This window comes from Balearica regulorum, chromosome 12 (genome assembly GCF_011004875.1).
Source record: "Balearica regulorum gibbericeps isolate bBalReg1 chromosome 12, bBalReg1.pri, whole genome shotgun sequence".
NCBI lineage: Eukaryota > Metazoa > Chordata > Aves > Gruiformes > Gruidae > Balearica > Balearica regulorum.
This window is the reverse complement of record NC_046195.1, coordinates 19024979-19047815: the sequence shown is the minus strand read 5'-3', so window position 1 is coordinate 19047815 and position 22837 is coordinate 19024979. Positions and strand designations below refer to the sequence as shown.

The 22837-nt window shown below is 41.2% G+C and overlaps 1 long non-coding RNA gene across 1 annotated transcript in view; it reads left to right on the top strand.

Moving 5' to 3' along the window:
• Positions 1-9128: 9128 nt before the first annotated feature.
• LOC142603424 (uncharacterized) overlaps positions 9129-22837 on the top strand; it is a 96381-nt gene continuing 82672 nt past the window's right edge. The window contains exons 1-3 of the long non-coding RNA XR_012837350.1: positions 9129-9244; positions 9523-9595; positions 14703-14838. This is a non-coding gene — a long non-coding RNA (uncharacterized LOC142603424). The remainder of the gene's footprint in view (positions 9245-9522; positions 9596-14702; positions 14839-22837) is intronic.

Here is a 22837-nt window from a genome sequence, read left to right as displayed (position 1 = left end):
TGTAGAAAGGTTGCAGATCAGAAGAGTGTCACACGAGCCCCTGATGACTGACAGCTAGCTATGAACCCAAAAGCTTCTTTTTTTCAGATCACATCTTTGGTTCTGCCAGTTCTGAGCTGTGCCAGGGAGAGGCAGAGCGGTTTAGTTTCAGGGTTATCGTTTGCTGTCTGTAGATGACTTCAGTCACAATATGGTTTTCTGGTTTGTACTCTGTGTGCTTTGCACTTCCCCCTGGGAAGCACAAGCTAGGCTGTGTGTGCTGCAGAAAAGTGTCTTTGCTCTTATGAATTGAGAGATGTACCCTGTCACATCAGTGAAGGTCCCATAAATGGTGACATTGCAAGATGTGCAGCTCTAGAGTTCCACCTAGTTATGGATGAAACTCAATTAACGGGACCCTGAAGAGAGTTTGAATGCAACAGATGTCAGAGTAACATACAACTCTTAAGCTTTTTTTGTGTTTAAACAAATCATTACAAAATTTTGCAAGAAAATCTCATGAAAGATGCAAATATATATGGGAAGAGGCAGATTTTCCAGATGGGCTTTGGTGGTTGTATTTGTCAGGTGATACTGGCAGATGTCATCGTAAAGGTATTTTCACCACTTGTAAAGGTGGTAGTAGTAGTAATACAACAGCTGTCAAGGTCTGAAGAGGTGTGTGAGGCAACAACTAAAGGGAGAAGGGATAAATTTTATTAGAAAACTGATATCATTGGGAAAAAACAGATAAATTTTTGAGGACAGGAGCCCTACTTTCTGGAAGTTTTCTGGAGTTCTGGAAAGTCACAGCTCAAGGGACATACAAGTCTTTTGGAATTCACCTTTGAAACCACAGTGAGACTTTCAAAAGGGTGCTGTAGTTTTGAGCGTTTTTTTGAAGCAGAGCTCCTAGCCCCTGTGCTTAAATTGGTGCTTAAATTGGTACTGCAGTGGAGCTGATCTCTGAAGACTGACTAAGATCTGTCTGGGGCACGGTGACAGAATGCCTTCGGGACCCTTGGGCTGATCCCTTCAGAGCGAGTGTTGCCCTGACTCCCTGCTTGCCACAAAGGATACTAGTAAAAATGGCAGAGGTGGTTCCATTAGAAGCATTAGAAAAGTCTGCATGGGTGATCTTTTCTCCTCCAGTACTTCAAAAAAGTCGCTATAACATGTTTTATGCAGTACCGTCATCTCAGTGAAATCATGTCTATATCTTAGTTTGTACTTGCGCCAAAAATGATATTATGGGCCCTTGGGTGACTTCACTGAATTTACACTGTAAAGTGTAATAATTTCTGAAACAGATAAATTTGGACCAAGTGAATATTTGTGTTACAGACCTTGGCGTTTCCCAGCACCGATCCAATGATGCATGCCTTAGAAACTCCAGTACGCCTACTATATCTGCAGTTTGTATCACATGGAGACCTTCAGGCCCAGTGCAGTAGAAATCTAAATGCTTTTGCGACCCTAGATAACTGCAATAACTGAAAAACTGAGCATATAGATAGATCAATCAATCAATCTAGATATATCAGGTATTTGAAATTTCTTTCAGTAATTAACTCTTGGGAGAAGTTTGGCTACAGTATCAAGCTTCGATCGAAACATATACCAACTTTAGAAAAGTTTAATGTGAAATATTTAAATTAGGACTGCCATACCTCACAGATAAATCCTCCAACCCACTAATGGCTGATGTGCTCATAAATTTCAGTGATGGTGCTGAAACAGGCACTGGAGGTAGATGGATCTCAGGCCAACTGAACGGTGACAGCAGCATATGCCACTGGGATTTTAATAATAGCAGCAATAATAACAACAATAACAACAATATCTTTCTTCTTTTTTTTTTTTAAATTTAAATAAGTGGGTTCAAACATCTGGGATATATCTGTTCTGCAGAACACGGAAATACCTATCCCAGCTCTGGATAAATGAGGTTGAAAGCTGCATGCAGTATGGTCACGCCTGCATGACATATTAATTACCCCAGGAAGCAAACGCTTTAATTTGGAGGTAATGCTGTGCTAATACAGCGCAAGGGCTGCTCTCTGTGCAATGTAAATATCATTTGAAGTGACCTGGGACATACGGATGTGGCAGGACATGTTCCTGTGGATACGGTTCTCGGGTCCAAGCCTGGCACTTTAATCAGCCAGGCACACATCTCCCCTTGGCTGCAGTAGGGAGGTGCTCTTTTTCCTATTATATGGGAGCATGTAGAGAGAGAATTTACTCCTCAGGTTCTGAAAGCTCTCTGTGAACTTCAATATAACGGTGCCAATTTTAATCAAAGAAATGTACTGTGGATGTCACCTGCATTTTTGCCCAGTTCTCTTTGACAGAAATAGAATTTAGAGTTCTGCTAGAGATAGAAAGGGCAGAAAAACCCACTCCCAGACTCATTTTGCTTGCTGTTATTCTGCTACCGTAATTACCTCTAAACATCATTATGGGCAAGACAAATGACATTTTTAGCTTTGGTCTTTAAAGACAAGAGTTAATTTCAGGCTTTGACCAGAACTATGTTAATTAGCCTCTACTCACTCTCTTTGTATGGAAGTACATCACCCAGGACTTAGCATAGGTTGCCTTTCCTGTATCTTTGAGTAATGAAAGGACACGGCATGGCAACCAAATCAAGGGCTGCTGCATTAACAAGGCCACTTTTCTGCCCATTTATCATCTATTAAAGGTGCACTAGTTTGTAAAGTAACACCACCTTCAGCAGGGCCGCCAAGAACGGCTCCTCATTTATTTTCTGCATGGTTTAAGTTGGAGTTAGACCCACCTTGTAGCTCAGAGGTGACAGCCAGTAAGAAAAAGTACACTAATTGAGACATCTCAAGGGAGAAATAGAAGAAAACTGAAAAGGTAATTAGAATGAGAGGGTTTCAAGCTGGGTAAGTAAAATCGAATGGAGGTGCATATTAGGGGCTGTTACAGATGGGAAAGAAAGTACTTGGAGAATAAAAAAAGAAAAATGAATATTAGAGAACAGAGCACTCTTTTCACACTTGAAGAATAGAGGAGAGAGATAAAAAATAATGTAACAGTGGAGATACAGGCTGGGGAAGAAAAAAGCTCCAGAAATATGAAGGACATATTTAAATGTAAGAGAGAAAGAATGGAGAAAAATAATGGAGCAGATCAATTACTAGAGCTGTAGCCAAGGAAGGAGAAACTGTCAAATGAATATTTCTGGAGCTTTGGAAAAGTCTCCTTCCTTTGTGGGGGATGTAGAGTGTGTTTGGTCTGTGTAGGAGGGGTTTATTTTGGGGGTTAACTCAATATTTGAATTTGCTGCAGTGTCAGTAGCCCAAATGGAGCGCTGGGATGAATGCCTACCTGGGCAGAATTGGATTAATTAGATGTCATTTGGCAGAGCTCATAGCTGATACAAGACCTTTTCCTAGTGATTGAAGTTTTAGCCCCTCAGCGAAATTGCCTGTGTGTCTCTTTTGCTTTAATGTCAATAGTTAGGGACACGTTAAGGTCCAATCCCAATTTTTCTCATTTTAAACCTTCCCTTACGTGCTGGAAAAGAATCACTTGGGTTACGCCCAGGTCAGTTCCACCTCTCACACAGGGAAGCTGAAGCCACTTGATTCACTCAGGCAGATGTATGCCCAAACCAAAGCAGACAGTCACATGAAGAGAAACACTTTTCTGGTTAAGGGTGGAAGATGGCCATTGCTTTCCATTGCGGTCACAGCTGATTAGGCAGAATTTCCCCTTTTGGCCCTTCTGGAGGCAGAGGAGGCTGGAAATGAAGATCATCGTTGGTACGTAGAGGAGATGGAGCATGGCTTCCTCTGGCTGCAGGGCAGGAAGGTGGGACCCCAGAGCCAGGGCCATCACAAGGAAGTTATCAACCCTAAACCACCCATGGTCTCAACAGCCGCTGGGCTGGAACCCCAAGTATATCTCTGTATCGCAAGGAAGTGCTGCACAGGGGTATCAGAGCTAACTCTAAACAAGAACATCGTGCTTGCACCCTCAAGTAAATGATTCAAGGGATATCAATAGGAATTATATGTCTGGCTGTCTTCCTGGGACTGGACCAATATTTGGTCACATTAGAACTTGTTTGTACAATGTAACGTACAACAGCAGATATATTTAACACACTGGCTTTAGTTACTAAGTTGTATCCTTGAATTTAATATTTGCTTACTGTGGAAACAGAATTTTCTGACCCAAGTACAGGTTTTGTGGGTTTAATTGTTAGTCTTGCTAGAGCAATTTCCTATGGATTGTCTGTTAGAATTTTTTTTTTTAATAGTCAGAAAAGGATTTGTTATTTCATAAAAATTGTACTGGGTTCTGCTGAAAATTTTGAAAACTTTGAAGCAGTTAACAACACACTGGTAATTTGTAAATGCTGAAAATTTTTAAGCACTTGATCAAAACCTATTTTCCTGTTTCCATTTGAATTTTTGGTATTTTAGAAAATTAGCCTAGAAACTGGAAACTGTAAAAATTTTAATTACATTTCAGATCCTGATTCTATTCTTCCTAAGAATAACTAAAAACAATTGAAAATCTACTAAAATTGAGAACACACCACCACCCCCCCAAAAAAAAAAAACTTAAAAGAGGTAAAAATCCCCAAACACTTCAAAAAGAAAATGTATCACCAAATTAAAACAAAACAGAAAAACAGTCCATGAAGGTAGACATACCCTGGCTTTTTCCCATTATTGTAGATGCCATATGTATGGCAGGAGCATTCATGAACCGTCAGGATTGCGGCGTTTGGTACTAGATGCTGCCCAAAGAAAGAAAGAAAATGTACATCTTCACCCCAAGTTAATTACCTTAGTTATGGAAATGCTCTAACCATATACTTCCAGGATAATAAACGAATCTGTACTTTTCTTTTGCAAGACACAGTCTGCCTTCTGCGTAAGAAAACAGTGACAAGTCCAGTGGAAAATGACGGTGCTCTCAGTACCAGAGTTTCAAAGATCACAAACTCACTCTAAGGACTTGAAAAACAAAGAAAAGCCTGTGACAAAGAATATTCTTCTTCATTTATCATTTGAAACCCTGCCTCTAAAAGTGCTAAGAACAAATTATTTTCAGTATGACTTAGCCCCAGGGGATTTGATAAAAAGGGCTTTTCTTTTCCAGCTGGCTAATGAAACATGGTCTGGAGAAGACCTTAGTGACTTGGATGGCAGTTCTGAGGCTCACCCAGACTCAGCAAACTTTTCTGATCCAAGGAAACAAAAAACAAAGATGTGTCACAGACCTGAAGGAATATGGGAGCTGGGTAGACAGTGCTCATTCATCAGCTTTGTAAGCCTGAAAAATCTCCCGGAGAAAGGTGGAAAACAAATTAATATCCCATCTCCAAGCTCCTGCAGGTTTTCCAGTGCTCGACTGTTCCAAGTAAGGAAAGCAACTTTCATAGTGGGAGAGCTCTGTCTCGCTTCCACTTCAGATAGATTTACACAGATGGTTTTCTCAAAAAGAGAGCTAGTGAGGGGCTACAGTCTGTCTTATGCAGAGTCTATTTTACCAGTGCTAAATCAGCATTTACCAGAGCCACCTTCTCAAGTTGGTGTTGAAGATTTGGGATTTACAAAGTTGGCGTTCCTTCCTTGGAGGGACACGCAGACCTCTTTTGTCACCTCTCTTAAAGAATGCCCTATTCTATTCCTTGCGGACATTCCCTCCTGACACCAGCTGGTGATCCGCTTGCAAGCAAGAAGAGTGATAGCTCTGAGGAAGGGCAGCAACCAGCCCATGAGTGACTGGTCTTCAAATGAAGGCGTCCTGAACGTAGAAATTGTTTTCTCTCATGTCAACAACTTTGTTATGTTTGCTTATGCTGCTCTAGGGTGGCTCCTTAGACTATGTGGCCAGTAAGTGCATGGGATTTATTTGAATATGCTTTCATTTCCTTCAGTGTTGGTCCATGCAATTAAACCACTAATACCACTGTAGATGGCCATAGGTGTATATATAGATACATTCTAATTAGCTGTGGTATCGATAACAATCAATTCACATGATTCCATCTTCAATAATCATTGCTTGGTTACACTCACAAAAAAATCTGAATTGGAGCAACGTGTCAGAATAGACCCAAAATATTTCAAGGTTCACTTACAGTCCAATTTATACTTGATAATCAGGGAGTTGCTAAATGAACTTCACTGTTCTTAGGGTAGACATCTGCCTGGCAGGGACTTCAGCACTGTCACCAGGCCGTCGCTGTTAACATTCATTTCGCGTGGAAGCTGTGAGCCACATTCCTCGAAAGTATCTCATTTTCCCAGCTGCTTCTTGTTATCTGTGTTTCCGGTAAGAAATTTCATCAATTATTTCCTGATAGTTGAATTCTGCTTTCTATTTGGGTTTAATTTCTTACATACAATTGTGTACAGTATGTGTATAAAATGTGTATATATGTTTATATACTTATTTTCTCCATGCCGTGATATTGTTGTCTCTGTCAGTGTTCAGATCTAGGCAGACAAATGAGATGAACAAATGGAAACCGGTATCATTAAATATCCCCAAAAGCTTCACCCAAATGTTCTAAACAGGTGGAGAGAACAGATAACAAATGCCTTCCCTGACTTCACTGTTGGGGGGGTGATACCTGCAATGGGAGTTTGATGCCCTTCAGCAGATAATCGTGTGATTTCTCATCACCTGTTTTTTTGAAACTCTGCTTGCCCTTTTGAACAGTTTAGCCTAAACAACATCATTAACTGGACTTTACAGTCCAATAATAATTACTAATACTGGGCACCACTGCCTGCCAGCCTGTTTATTCCTAGATACCTGGCTGCCTTAGCTTTTCTGTCTCTCTTTTTTTTTTTTTTTTTCTTTAAGCAGTCAGAAAAAAAACACCTGAATAATTCAGCAAGAACCTTTTACATTATGAAAAATATAATCAGCTGGCAAGGGTGAGATATCTTATTTCTACAGGATGCTAACTCAAGTATTACAAGTGACTGCAAGATTAATGCCAAAATGCAGTAGGTGTGGATACACGTTCCCCTCATTGTTCAAGGCAGTCTCATCCTGCATGGAGGGCTAAGAGAAGACCGTGTGTTCCTCACCGTGCCTACCTAATGCCATTTAATAATTTAAATCCATTAATCGGTTAAGATGAAGACTTAGTGTTGCTTGACTCACCACCACCAACTGGAGTGTTTTTCTGGGCTAAATAAAAGATCTTAAAAAACTGAGAGTACCACAGCTTTATCATAAGATACTTCAGGTTTTATTGCGGGGGGTGTGTGCTATTATGCCAAAAGTGCTTAAGTAAACAATAATATCCGTACATCGTAAGTAGATGTCTGAGAATATTAGCTGTTTATTTCACTGACGTGCTCTGAAGAGTCTATGGGGGGCTCTTTCAAGAGTCAGGACCTCAATGTAATATACAAGCTTTGATTCTGATATTTCCCTTGATAACTGTGCTCTACCATATTGGGGTCGGAAGTCAGCAAAGGTTCATTGGCTGTTGTAATGCTCACTGTCACCAGTAATAAGTACAAAGGACTTGCTTTAAAAGCTGGCTTATAAAACTTTAAGGAAACTTGGATTGCTTAAGTGAACTTCCAAGGCTCTTCAGGGGCCAAGTGCACTTTGGTTGTCTACTTATATTAATTTCACAGAGTTTAAAGGGTCAAGCAATGCAGTTGGTGATGCTTATTAATTTATGAAACACAGAATCTTGCGCTATCTCGCTTTGACCACTTTCACTCTCCTTTTAGAAAATTTAATATACATTAAAGCTTGCTAGATGAGGGCGCCCTAAAGGATTAAGCCCAAAGTTCACAGCTGGACTAAAAGGTTCAAAGACGTTGTATCCACAACACTGATTTGATTCCAAGTGACGTTCAAACAACAGAACCAAATTGTAGATGTTTGAATGTGTAAGGAAACAGCAATTAGAGGAATACCACAGAACGGCAAAGGATTAGGATTTATTTTCCTTAAAATGGTAAAACTGATTACGATCTTATTTTTTCTTTCATGGGGGTATGTATTTGATCACATCAGCTTTTGGGGTCAGCGGTTGTCAAGAACATATTTTGGTGTTACAATACAGCTTGCCAAGCTCTAAATGGTCGTGCAGTCCTAGTAGCTTTACAGAATATATTTGATTGTTGTGGCAATGCTGAACTGAGTTCTGGGTAGGAAAATATTAGCCAGAAGGGAAGAAGGAAAAGAGAAATGGATAGCTGCTGAAGTAACAGGATTAGGATTTAGAAACCTGACATAATCCTATTCAGGGGTATTTCTGCATTCTGTTTACTTGCTTTTGAATTGCTTTGGTGTCTTGTCCAAGGGAGATAATTCCAGAAGTCATTCACACCCAGGCTGCAAATTCGATACTGCATTCAGGTGACAAATGGAGTGTGATTGCAAAGCTACCCAGAAAATTGGAAATCAAATTGGCTGTGATGGTTGGTCTATGTGGTCTCCTTTTGGAATCAACAAGAGGGAGAAGAAAATGAAGGACAGGAAAATAAAGTGTGTCCTACTGTACAGAAGATGAGTTTATTTAGCCAGAGTTGGTAAAGGGGGAAGCAAATTTCACGTTATGTCAGCTCTGATTCCTGAGGCCTTAGGGAACACTCACCTTGAGGAAGCAGTTGTACTTCACTGGAAATTTGCTGTTGCAAAGAGAGGCTCTAAACCCTGTAAGGGAGTCCCAGTGGTGAAGACTGTTTACATTGCAGCTGGGCCCAAACAGCCTCGGATAAGATTGTGGGGCCCTGTGGTGCATCGCATGCTGGGAGAAAGTCTGTGGCTGGAGAGAATTTGTAGCTTTCATGAGTGAAAAAGGACAAAAATGTGGGGAGGCAAAACAGCTGGGAAGAATTTTGTGCAATCTGCGGCACTTCATTTCCAGCTAGAGAACAGAACTCACATGTCTAGGACTTCAGCAGCCTTACCCTTGCATTTTGAACCCTTTAAACCGAGAGAACAATGCAGAAAATCCCACAGGACACATGAGAAAGGGGGTTGTGCTGAATCCCTGTTATCATTTCTTTGCATTTACTTGTTAACAAAAAATATTTTTCTTCTAGAATGACCTCTGAGATTTTATACTATGGGGTATTTGGTTTAAAATGTATTGTAACCTTCTTTTTTTTTAATTGTTCAGCTCAGCCTTGAACACTCAAAGCAAAATCTGCCTGCTCTGAATATTGCCTGAGGATTTAGAAAGGTCTTTCTTGGAAACAGAAGAATGAGATGAAACAATCCTCTGTAAAGCATGGTAGGAGAGAAAAAGAATAAAGGAACAAGTTATGTTTGACTTGTCTTCTTCCAAGAGACAATTTTTTTTTTGTTTTTTTAGAGTAGGCTTTAGATGTGGGAGTTGTTGTGGGAGCTGCTTTGTACAGTTTTAAGATGCAGATTGACCACGGCACCTCTGCAGGCCCCGTAGCCTCCACAGACCCATCTACGGTCATGTGCACCTTGTGCCACGTATGGGAGAGAGTCTGAGAGGATCTTATCTTTCTCCTCACTGTCCTCCATTGGTCTTTGTCACAGAAAAAAGAGAGAGAAAGAAGATCTAAGAGATGAATGGGAGCTGAGCTGACCATAGACTTTGTCCAAGGAGTAGGTATGTCTGGAGGTATAACTGTCTTCCTGGTGTTTCACTAGTGCTGATTGCTTTGGTACGTGAAGGAGCCCTGAAATACTGCATTTGCCATTCGCTCTGGTAGGAACTGAGAAGCTGGTTGTTTGAGACCAGAAATGAATGACTACCTAGAGGTTCTCATGCTGGTTGATGTGTTTCCAGTGTCTTGCTAGAACAAGTTTCAAAACACAGGCAATTTTTCTCCTGCTCTAGTAACTTGTAAACCAAAAACATTTCTTTGTTTGGCAACTTGGTTTGCAGTAAGACTGCATTATTTACTACTTGAGTTGGAGGAGAAGCTTTCCTAATGACAGGTGTCAACCAAGTAAATGTTTGCTGTCTCCCACCTGAGCAGAAGCAACACTAAAATTTCAACCATATCATTAATAAACAAGGAGCCAATGCATGTGAGAGCAACGGAAACCCTATGATCACTTGTTCTGAAAGGGATGATTGTCAGTCACACCTCGGTGGCATCTGTTTGCAGATATAATGAAGAAAGATTATCATTGCTGTGACTGCAGTGACTCTGGTCAGCAAATAATAAAGACATTGTCGCAGTGATCGGACCTGCCTCCCAGGTGCTAACAATGTTAAGTGATATCTCAGTGGTATTTTGGGCCCTCATTTATGTGACTGCAGTAGAAAGCCAGAAGAAAAGGACCCTTCGTTTTTGTGACATAATAAATTTCATGCCATTCTCTGCACTTCTAAATGGAAAACTCAGTCCTCAGTCATGACCACAGTCGGCTTATTTGTGCACCAATGACTCAGAGAAGAAGCAGTGAAAGACCTTTAAAGCAAAGATCTTGGTTATAGTGTTGATACACCTACATAAAACATCAGCTATATATGAGTTTCCTCCAGTGCCTCTTTTGGATCCTGATGGGGGGGCAGGGGAAGAGTGATGCTAGCCATGAGTGTGAGCCATTAGCTGTGTCCTGTGGAAATGCAGAAATAAAATATTCTTTTAGTATGCCAGCTTTTCCTGGGGTGCTAGCTGCTGTTGGGAATTGTGCAGAGTACACAGAATCCTTCTGTGTCTGTCCTTACTCGCCTTAATTTGTAGCTTCAATTTAAGGCTTTTGAAAGGAGCTTAGATATATGGCCCCATCTTCATAGAAAGGCACAAATGTGAACAATAGAATGGACCAGCCCAGTTCTGCTGGACTGTAGCTAAAGTGAGAGGCAAGGAGATTTCAAGACCTGCTCCTCTTTTACAGATCCAATCAAGCATCCCAAAGGCTGCCTTGTTTAGCTGGCAGCTGCTCCTGGTTGTCCTGAGTAGGATGGCTTGGGTAGCAGACTGGAAAACATAAACGGTACAAGAGGAGCTTCTGACTTTTAAATCCTTTTAATGTCCCCACATTTCTGTTGTGGTCCCAGGTGATACAATGCAGAGTTGATAAATTCACCTGCTCTTATATCAGGCAGGTGCAAAAGCTCTGGGTTTTGCTTTGGAATATCTTGCCTTACTTGGTGAGCACATTCCAGCTCAGTCCAGAATAAAGAGCTAAATCCTGCTGAAACAATCAGTCCCCAGGGTCTTGAGGTTATTGTCTCTAATGTATGTATAAAAGTCGGTCATACCAGCTGCAGATGAAATCACAGATGAAATCTTACTAATTAATTGCATGAACTTTGTTTCTGCCTGGTTTGAGATTCTCTCGGCCTAGCATAAATATCTGGGCACCCATACTGTACACCTCAACGGGGCTGTTGATTTTCCAAGGAAGACTAACAATCGTTGTGCCTAAAATAGCCATGCAATTACTTCTGCTCACATGGTCTCGCAGTAACAAAATGGTTTCTGAAAACTGGTTTTGTTCACACGTGATTGAAAAGTTGCCCTACGTTGTTCTGCCAAGTTAGGCACTGATTCAGGTTTATGACCATATCATTAATATTTTAGTACCGCATCAGTAACTGGTTGCTATTAATATGTAGTGAAACAGTGATATAAAAAGGGAGATGTTCCCACTCATTTGGCAGAATTTGCATTACAGCTGGATGAAATTTATAACACATCTTCTGCAACCTACTGGTCTGAACTCCTGTTATTAATTTCTACTGTGTTTATTTCTCCTTTATGTTCACTTTGGGCAATATTCTATCAAGTTTCCTGGCAAGCACAACAGTGGATATAGCTAATTTCAGCTGACTGCAGGAGAAGGACTTTGTAGAAAGTGAATTTTGAAATAGCACTAGTATTTGCAGTTAAAATCTCCCCCTGAGAAGCCTATTCCCCTCAGCCTGGCGTCAGCAGCATTTAAGTGCATGTGAATAGCCCTATTGACTTCAGGTGGGCAGCTGTTTAATTACCTTCCTGAATCAAGGCCAGGCCCAGGAAACAAGCTCCCAGCATACGACCTGGGTGTCTACTCAAACGGTTTGTCTCCCGACTGCCGAACTTCTGCGAGTGACCCACAGATTGTATGACTAGGTAATTTGGCAAATTCTTTCCAGTCGAGAATAAATTTGAGGAAATCATCATCTGACGCACAAAGAGAGGTGAAATTTGTGCAGTGTATTTTTCATGATGAGGCAGCTATTGCCCAGATTTATTCAGCCTGCTTGCCTCTTCCTGTTTCAATACTCCCAGCAATCACATTTTTTCCCCACGTTTTATTTAGGAACTCTGAAATGACAGGTCTCTTGCCTTTCTACCGGGAGAGTGGTGTGCCGTACACAGCATGCTGTACGCGGGAGGAGGAGGATAAAGAATGACATGCTACTCTGTAAGCTACAACTATTTTTTTTTTTCAGACTTGCATCTGCTCTTGTCCCTCTTCTGTTCTCAGATCACTCTTTGGCTTCCCTTAGGAATCCAGCTGTGTCATCACATTGTGTGGCATCCTAATATTTCATACTAAGCTGTAAGCCAATTAGGAATGACTACTTACCATGCTGAATCATAGGAAGAGAAAAGGATAATGTGTCCTTCCCATAACGAACCTCCTCTTTTTTGGCAAGACAGATCACCTACACATTATATTTATAAGCCCTATGGCTTTTCACTCTACCCAATTAGGATGCAGCTTGCTTTCACGCTGCTGCAATATTTTAAGGGACTTGTTTACAGATGGATGCTTATTGAAAGTGCTGACCTGCTACCATTATACCTCATACCACCTTTCATCTTCAGGTACTGAAACACTGGACAAAACTTGATGTTGTAATCACCTTTAACAGAATGAGAACAGAAGTGCAGCAAAATACAAATACCCTGTCCTGAGTTCCTAAATGAACTGGTGACCCTGGATGAGAGTACAAACATTATCGCATGTCACCCAGAGTTGAGGGAGATGTTGATTAACGTCAAAGTGAAATAAAGACCGTTACATCTAAAAGGAAGAAGGATGAACCACTGATGTGTATTTGGAAATGCGTGAAGTGTTTAGTAATGAGCGTCAGAGAGGAAGATATTAAAATTTATTTCCTATGCTGAAGTAATTAATGGACTATTATGCCAGGTGTCTAAGCTGCCCAGAGGTCTGGGATAAATAGCGTTCCAGCAGAGGATGCAAAATATGATTTAAGATTAAACAGAATAATGTTATAGCAGAGCACTTAGGATGCCCCTCTTCCTACTATTGCTAGTATTTATTGTCTGGGAAGTGAGGTACTCCTCCTTTGGATCCTAGCAGTGTTGCAAACCAAAGACTCCCCTGACCTGTGCCTGGTACCTTCCATCTTTCAAACCTTGTCTAATCTTGTTAGTCCTCACTGTGAAGCAAGCAGAGCAGCACCCCGCATGGCAGCGCCCTCACCCTATGGGAGCCAGTTAACTACCCCCCTCAGGCGATAGAATTTTATGTACAAAGTCACATTAGGGACTGTATTCAAATAAGAACCTGGCTGCAGATACATCTGGGGAGAAATGATGGCCTTGGATTCAGCCTCCCAAACTGCACTTCCAAGCCCAGCCATTTTTGCTGCCTCTGCTGCTGACAGCTGCTCTTAGAGGTTGTAGCAAAGCAAAGCGTGGGAGCCTCCAGTTTAAGGCTTCTTCAGCAAGGTCCAGCCATACCCTGCTAGGGTTCAATTTGCTGCTTCACTGATCACATCCCCTTACTTTCCCTTATAAATACCTCTGAGACAACCAAGTTCTCCCCCACCCTGCTAGGAAAGAGTGGTGGTGAGTCACAGCACTAACATCTGTGCCTGAAAGCATAGATGCAGGCACCTGTAGGAGATCAGGGAGATCCTGCTTTGCTTTGCAGAGTAACTAATCCCACCTGTGCTGAGCAAGTTTAAAGATTCAGATCTACCTGTGAACTTTGACATTAAGGTAGGGCTAAGGATTTTACAGCATAAGAGCTTCTGCAAGTCAAGGACAAAGGCTTATGGTATTTTTTCTTGCTAAGAGAAATCTTCAGTAAGTTGAAGTTAGTTCTGCTGTAAAGGTTTTGTGCTTTATCTGAAATAATGCTTGTTTTATAAATGCAGGGGTTTAGAAACCTCTTGGCCTTCAAGAGAAAGCTACCTTTTTAGGACCTGTACCTTTTTGTATTGTTATTCAAAAATGTCTCAGTTAATCATTGTTAAAGGCCTTGCCAGCCTGTGTTGCAAATTTCTTTTTTTAAAAATGCAGCACGTATATAATTCATGTGGCTCCTCTCCACATAGATAAGGACTAGTCGCAAATGTCAGAGTGGGGGAGGAAAGGATACCTGACCCAGAGGGCAAGAATATTGAATGCACCGGTGTTGGACTTGACATTCCCCTAGTATTCACTGTGATAACATCAATCTCAAGGAACCCTCCTGGTATAAATACAGAGCTGCTGTGTTTAATATATATTTCCAAAGGAATTTCATAGTAATTGAGCATTAAATGATGTCCACTTATTGTAAAGTGTTACCGTTTTTATTAAAAATTATAAATGGGCTTCAGCAGAACAGAACATACCAGATTCATACCGCCATCTCTATTAGTCTTTATGCTATAATTGTCATTGACTGCCTTTACTGTATTATTTCTAGACAGTTCATAATTTTCCCGGCTGAACAAATGAAGATTTGTGAGCAAAGAAAGGCACTGACTGGATTATGTAGTGCCATTGATTTTTGTTCTCCTTGTTTCACAGAATACGCTTTAAAATCTTGCTATCTCTGTGATGGGCCTTATTAGCACTCGGAGGAGCTGGTGTGAATTGAATGGAAGTAACGCATGGAGAAGATGATGTCAGAGCTGACCTTGGGATAAATCCGCTGGATGTTCAGGTACGACCAAGGCAGTCAGGATCTGGGGGTCTTCACCCAGTGCGTGGGATGGAGTGAACCATAAAAAATCATGTTTTCCAAAGAAATAGTGACCTGAGGACCACCTGAAGGGAACCAGGCTGCCTTTTTTGCGGGCAAGGCAATGCGGGAAACTGTCGTCTACAATAACATTCACTCCTGACAAAGTTGATGGCAAATATTGCCATTTCCCTTCTATTAAAACTATGGCTTTTGCAGAGGTTATCAAAGCACCTACATGCATAGTCTCTCTTCACTGCAGCTTTCAAAGCTCTTCAACTTTGACGAACAAAACCCTAAGTGAACGATGAGGGTTTGGTTCAGTTTGTGGGGAATGTTGGTTATTTCGCTTTGTTCTTTTGTGCCGTTTGGGGATGCTTACACATTAAAAATTCCTGAAAAATAGGTTAACTGTAAAATGGTTTTTAAGATTGAAAAAGGGTAAGATTTGAAAATTGAAAACTGATATTTATTTGCCCATTTTGACCCAAATCTCTTAATTATTTTAGTCCTCCTGAGACTGTAAAAGAGGTAATTAGGTGTTCACAGCAGAAATGATCTTAATTGCTATTCTATTTTATTGTCATTAAACAATAAATAATGAGCCACCAAGAAACAGGAGGAGAACTGTGACTGGAAGTTATGGCAAGATTCATTATTTCTGTGTATATTCTTGAGGCTTGAATGAAATGAGGTATTTGGGCTAGAAAATACAGGTCTTCCCATCCTTGGCCGATTCAATCAAGTCTGGTATGATAGTATTTACTTTTTAGATGCCTCTATCTTTTATTGGATCTTGATGCATCATCTAGTTCAGATTAGCAATTTGGCTTTTTAATTAGCAGGGCTTCACTGTGGCCTGTTTGTCTCTCCTGCTGATCTCTGCATTATCTGTAGGGACTCAGCTCCATGGGAAGATGACCAGGAATGCCTAAGACCTTGTACAAAGCACTAAATGCTGTTTTTGTACCAGGAAAAAGTGAACAAACCCTCTTATATCAATCTATAAGTTTTCGGGAACTCTCTTATTTCCAGGGGAGGGGGGGGAAAAAAAGTCCACTAAAACTAAAAAGGGGAAATACCCATCCAGTTAAAATGAAAGAAGAACATGTTTGAAAAATGTTTTCTGCAAACACACGCTCACAAATAGTCCTGCTCTCTGTATTCAACCTTTGTTTGAATAAAGCAGCTGTTAAGGATTCCCATGCAGCAGAATTCCCCAAAGTGTGGCCATTCAATGTACAAGTATTCCTGACCGTGGGCGTAAGGAGAGGTACAAATGCAGCCCTATCTTTGCCCTCATTGTTTATTAATGCGGCAAGTGCTCACACAACCCCTGCTCCTTCTGAAAGCCATGACTGGCCTGTGTGTTCTGGTTGTATATGAAGTGACAGGAATTACACAGTCTCACTCCACAGACCAAACTTTTCACGCGACTCTGATAGAAATGAGCCCCTGGGGACTTGCAGGATGTTGCCTTTGCTCTGTGACACTCTGTGATGGCAAAGCCAGCTATCAGTTGTTAATCCCAACGCATCATACGAGATACTTTCTGTCTCCTCCTGTAATGTTAATGCAGCTGGAATTCCATAAATCAAATCTCAGCAGTAAAAAGGTTAATAAGTTTACACTATATAATTGAAAGCCATATTGGTGATTAAAAGGATTTTATATATCAGTTTTCTGGGTCACCAACTAATTATTTTTGGTGGCCTGTAATAAAACATAGCACCATAAGCAGATAGAGGCTGTAATCACATAATATATGGAAAAATGCATTTACATTTATTTCAGAAGAGGTTGCGTATACCAGCTTGTTGAACAGCCTTTGAGGTATGTCTTTCCTAGTTCAGAGACAATGGAAGAACTGCGCTCTCCGTGTACTCGGTTAGGTTCATACAAAGTTATTGGATTGAGTTTTGAGGTCTGGTGCTCTCTCTCCAGAGCCGAGCCCAAGGGAACCGGCTGTCACCTGTGATGGAAAGGTTCTGCTGAGGCACTGGGGATCGGATTGCTATTATAATTCATTTTAATGCATTCTGCACATACTAATCATTTATTGGAACAGGATCTTCTGTAATAGGGACATGACTAGGAAGAGACAGAGGCGATTGATCATCCTTGCATAGAAAGGATAGTTAAAAAAACAAACAAAAAAGAAACCTTCTGTGCAAGGGGCAGGTGTGTGCATGTGCACGAGGTATTGGGTATTCAATGTGAAGGCAGAGAAAAATTGAACTCAAAGCTTAAATTGAAATCTCTACAGTAAAAACGAAACCTTCTGTACAAGAAGTAGGATTGGGTATTCGGTGTTGAGATGGTGAAAAATTGAACTCAAAGCTTGAACTCAAATTTCTGCAGTTCTATCAGGCTGAAATACACTTTGGAGCCAAACTACCAGACACAGAGACATTGCGAACTCGGCCTCTGTTTTGCAGATGTATGTTTTAGCATATTTCTCTGATTGCATCAAGGAGCTAAGGACAAAGGCAGATGCTGAGTGTGCATGCAGATTTGCAGCGAGGTGCTGTGCAGGGGGTGCGTGTGTGTGTGTGTATGCACAAATAGCTCACAGGTTACTTCTATAGTCTCCGGAGCCTCCTGTGGTCCTGTGCGAGGTAACGCAACCACTGCCTGTGTTATGGTAAAGCAGCCCACTGCTGATCTCAGTTGTTCTGCCTGTTAAGCAAAGGGCAAATCACAGCTGGCAAACAGCACGATACCGTGAGCGTTGGGCACATCGTTCCCACCGTCAGGGCAGGATCTGAGAAGTGATCAGAAACAAATGACCTGATGTTCAAATCACTCCTGGACAATGCTTGTAGGACCACTTTGGAGAGCGGGACCTTCTGTGGCAAGTACCTTTCTGTAATATTTCTTAGGCCTTTTGGCTGCATCTTTTTTAGTTGGCAAATCTTTAACTCTTAAATAACCACTGCGTAGAAGCAATGCCATGACATATTACACTGCAATGAGGAAAGGTTCAAGTCCTTTGCCACTAAAATTAGTCACTTGTCATGTTCTATATCTAAATAAGAGCTCTCCTGCACCAAAAATAACATCTTTTTATTTGAATTAAGTTCTTAAAGTGTTTCCTAGCAGCATAGCTAAGGGGATACTCAATTTTAAACACAGGCTGGGGAGGTTAAAAGTGGAATGGCAGTTGTGTGAGTAACGGCCTATGAGTCAGCAGCTGAACTTGACTTGACAACCTCCATGTCACCACCAAGTCAGAAGGCATTCATGTGACAGTTTGAGGGTAAAGAAATAAAAAAATAAACGGGTAGTTTCCACTGGTAGAAGGACATATCAGGGCTTTCTGAACAAAGAAGGGGAAAAGTTAGGCAGTAATTGTGCAAATGAGGAAAGAGTGTGGATATGTATTTGAATTACCTACGTGGATGTAATGCATAGGTGTACCTCTCTGAAGTTCAAAGGAAAAGCAATCTAGTTTGAGAGTTGGACTGTTGGAGGGGCTGTCCTGGCTGATGCTGAGTAAGCCTCTCTCCCGGGGGTCTCTGCAGCTATAACTTAGATTTGATTTGAACAATTTGGGGCTGAGAAAGGGCCAAACAACACTTTTGCAATCTGCTTATTTACAGGCTGGAACAGCAGAATTGCTTGCCTTTCTGCCACTTTGTTCAGCCTCTCTCTTTGGGGAATTTTTGTCACCCGATTGGTAATAGCAGGAAGTTGTTATTTTTTCACACGTAATCAGCAGCAGAGAATGCGGTCCCGTTTCGGCGTTTAGGTGCTTAAAGACATCTTTGTTAAAATTGGTAAGGAGGGGGACAAGCAAGTCGAAAGGGATCATGAGGTGACTCAGACAAGGCCTATTGATAAGGTAGTACATGGGAAGAGAGGGATCTCACGGCCTTCCTGGGGAAAGCCTTCTGCCTCTGACACAGCTAATCCAGTTCTTCTGAATAATAAAATCCTAAACAGAGGGAAATAACGTGTTCTGCATAAGCATTCCTGTTCTATATCATGATTAGAGATAACGAAAAGAAATTTGAGCATCCGCTGTATATAATTCACTTCTTGGAACACGTATGTAATGGCGTCCTCCAGATGGAGCTTCTATCTGATATATTTTATATAGCATAGGCAAGGAAGGGGTGGATCCCAAAACTATTCTGTATCTGGCCTAGAACAAGAGGTCAGGACCATAATACGGCCTCTAGTACTCCTTGTCACTGAAATCCTTTCACTTCACGCCTTATTGCATAAGTTCAATATACTTTTCGGCTAAAGCTCTCCCGAGCACTTAGCTCTTTAAACTCCCTACTCAGCAGGTGGCTTATTTAAATGTGGCTGTCACGTTGGCCAGTGGCCAAAAGCAAATGGCTTAGTGCGTGAACCGCAGTGTTTGGGTTTAATTCCGTCCTCATTTCTGCCAGCAAAATCCTCCTGGCGCTGGTGGGGTTGTGTGGGGTACAAGTGAGTGCAATATAGGGCTGTCTGCTCAACTGTTTGTCAAATAAATCTATGGCCAGTCATTTGCATTATGTCAGCTAAACATTTGCCTGGCACTTGTGCATGTGCGAGCCAAGGAGGAATTCTGGATTGTTTGAAATGAAAACCATCATTGTCAACTCTCACTTAACCAATAAGCATTTCTTCCATAGCATGTAAGTGACTTATTTTGCAACCCACGGCCTCGAAGAGGAAATGTAAAGTTTCTCTAAACATTCAGTACAAATGGGGATATTAGCTGCTTAATTGATTCTTCGAAATTTGGGTCTTATGGCTGAACAAGTGAGGTGGATGGAGGGAGGAAGCACATGGTTTAAATTACATATATGGAAAATAACTGCTGAATGATAAAAATATATTTTAAAAGTGAGCAAACCTGTTTCCCCTCTGCCTCTCCATTAAATGTGTGGGGAAAGGGCCTTTACAACTAGGAGGTAATTAGAGAGGAAAAAGCAGTGCTGGCGGAGCAGTCAATCTATCACATCCTCCAAAGCCTAAATGGTATCAGCAATTAAACAAGTTAGTAGGGGAAAAACTTGACAAGCAAGTTTTATCACAGAATCATCTCGGTGGCAAAGTATGTGGGGCACTCTTATTAGATTCCCCCGTGAAACCCCGAAGATTTAAAATTCAAACCCAGGAATGCAGGTTCAAACCAAAGTGACTATTTTCTTTCCCAGACTACCCAGGCACAGGGAAGATTAGAATGCTAAAAATAAAACAACCTTTCCTACCTCCCTGTTCCTCGCCCCTCCAAAGTCAAATCTGTCCAGGTTGACTGCTCCATTAAATTCAAGAACAAAAAGTTATAAATTGAACATACGGAGAGCAGTGCCTTTTCTTAAAGTGATGTTTCCTCGCCTTAATGGATTTAGCTATGGCAGGGAGTCAGAGAGAAGCTGTCTTAACTAAATCTTTGACTGATTATGCATTTTTTTCTATTCATACAAGATAGATTCATCATTCCAATTTGTCAAGCTGGCGAAGTTCCAATTAATTACACCAGGAAAAGCTCAAGCTGCATTAGGCCTCTGTCAGGCCTAATCTAGTGCCTCATTTACTGGAGCCCCAAATGAAGAGATATCAGAGGTGTTGTTCCTCCTGGTACTTAATTTGATGAATGCCCTAGCAGCACGATTGGTGGCAGAGGTGTATATGTGTGTGTCTCTTCATCAGCCACCACTGCTGAAGTCGTCATGCTTTCTCTACTAATTTGAGGGCTCATCTGTATACTGGATGTTTTTTTGGAAGGCCTATTCTTCATAGATATGCCAAAAGGTTTCTTCTGTGTGTGCATGTGTCTGGGTGTGTTTCCAGATATGCTGGACCTGATTCTGATCTCGGTGATGTGATGAGATGAGATTCAAGGCCGTATATGTAAATGTAAAGCAATACAAGTTAGATTGGCTGCTACAAAGGGGCAGTAAATTTTGACATCCTTGTTGCTGTGTGTTTGCAGAGGAAGAGCAGCTTTGCACGTTGCTTCATGTGGTGCTTATAAGAAAGTGGTGGGTTACCATCCACACCCACTGTACAGAAGTGTTCAAAATGCTTGAATAACCTGAGCAATTTGTTTGCTATATGAATTTGAATCTTTGCTATAAATACGTATGTGCCATATCAGTATATGCAGGTACAGACAGACTTTCTGACACCACACTGGTGGGCCACTATAGAATGCATGCATCCAAGGCTAATTCTTAAATATTTTGCAGTAAAGACACTATGGACCAAGAACATATGTTTCTTTTCTGCAGCACTTTACGTATGAATTATTCAGCATAAGGTGCCAGAATGCCAATATGTTTAGCTTACTTTTGGCTTTTAACCACTGCTGTGATTAAAGATGTAACTGCAGCAATGCTGTCACTTTGCACATAGGTTTAGGTGTCTCAGAAAGGATGCGGCATTAGCCAAGAGTAAAGTAGCTGTGTACTTTGGCTGAGTATAGTACTAAACCTCTTCATTTGCCAGCAATTACCATGCTGGGATTCCGAGTTTATTTTCCACTGACGGTATTTGAGGGACTGGTGTGTGCAATGATGATTTTTAATGGCAGCTATCAGACATGCATATGGTGCTCAGTAGGAGACTGTACTGAGAACAACCAAGGACAGAATTGATGCGCTGATAACTGCAGTACGACAACTCCTCTGTAGACAGTTTGGACCTCAACTGATGCTCACTTTTGGAAGGGAGGCCTGTGTCCCGAAAGTTTGTATCTGCTAATACATCAAATTAGTGTGTCAAAATGAGGTAATCGCAGTTGTGCTGGAACAGGCATAGCACTTTAAGTCTTTTAGATGAGGTTTTGTAAGTGTTCCTGTTTTATTTCAGGGCAAAATCAAATAAGGAAATTTAAATCACCATGGGAAATGGTGAAGATAGAGGTTGACTGCAGTTGTAATGATCTCTCTTCACTCTGCACAAGAAGGTTTTTGCTGGACGTATACATTTGATGTTGGTTCTTAAATGTTCTGCTTAAAAAGTCACTGTGGACCTAAAACATATGTTCCTTTTCTGCAGTACCTTATGTATGAATTATTCAGCATAAGGTGCCAGAATGCCAATATGTTTGGCTTACTTCTGGTTTTTAGCTTTATGTTTTATGTTAAACAGGTTGTTTAAACTCACCTGTTGAACTTGAAATAACTAAAAGCCTTTATATAGTTGGGACCAGGCAAATCTTAGTGAGTAATGTGAGCTCTTGTAGTTTCCAGATCTCTACGCTGGGCCTTTGGTTATTGTATTTGTACCCATATGCTATGGGCTAACTTGGTTTTGCACCCAGCAGTTCATTTTCATTTGCTGGTATTTGTCTTTGGTTTACAAGCCTACTGGAGTGTTTTGTGAGTGATTTCAATGTACGTTAATGACAGTAGGTACCTGGCTGCCCTAAGCTGTCAAGGGCAATGTACTCGCTCTAGGCGGATATTGTTTTGGCTGGTTCTTTTTCATGTGCACCACCAACATGGTGTTGGAGTGAGCTCTTTCCTTTAGAGAAAAGACAAATGTGTGCTTGTCTTTCTGTTGAGGAGATACAAGGTTGGAGGCTCAATGGATGTGTCCATGGGCTGTTGCCTTCTCTAGTTGTGCGCTGATTTAGCTAGGGGCTTAGCAGAAATGTGTCCCTGGAGCTATATTGGACTCATACTCTTACAAATGAAGAATAACTGGCCACAAAAGGGAATGTACATAACATACTACCAAAGGACAATATTCACCCTTGTTCTGGGCACCAAAACAAGGTTTATTCACTGCTTAAGTCCCACTTAAGCTTTAGGAATAGAGCTTACACAGTGCAATGATCACATTTGGTGGTTTAAAGACTCTGATGGCTCCTGAGTCTTTTAGACAAGACAGAAGTAATTTCTTATGGACACAAGCAGTTCTGAAAAGATCATAATCCACTAGAAATTTCTCTCTGCAAGGATGTGACCCAGAAAGCTGGAACTGCTCTTCCTTGTGTTCTCAGTGAATTTTCATCTGTATCCAATGCTAAATT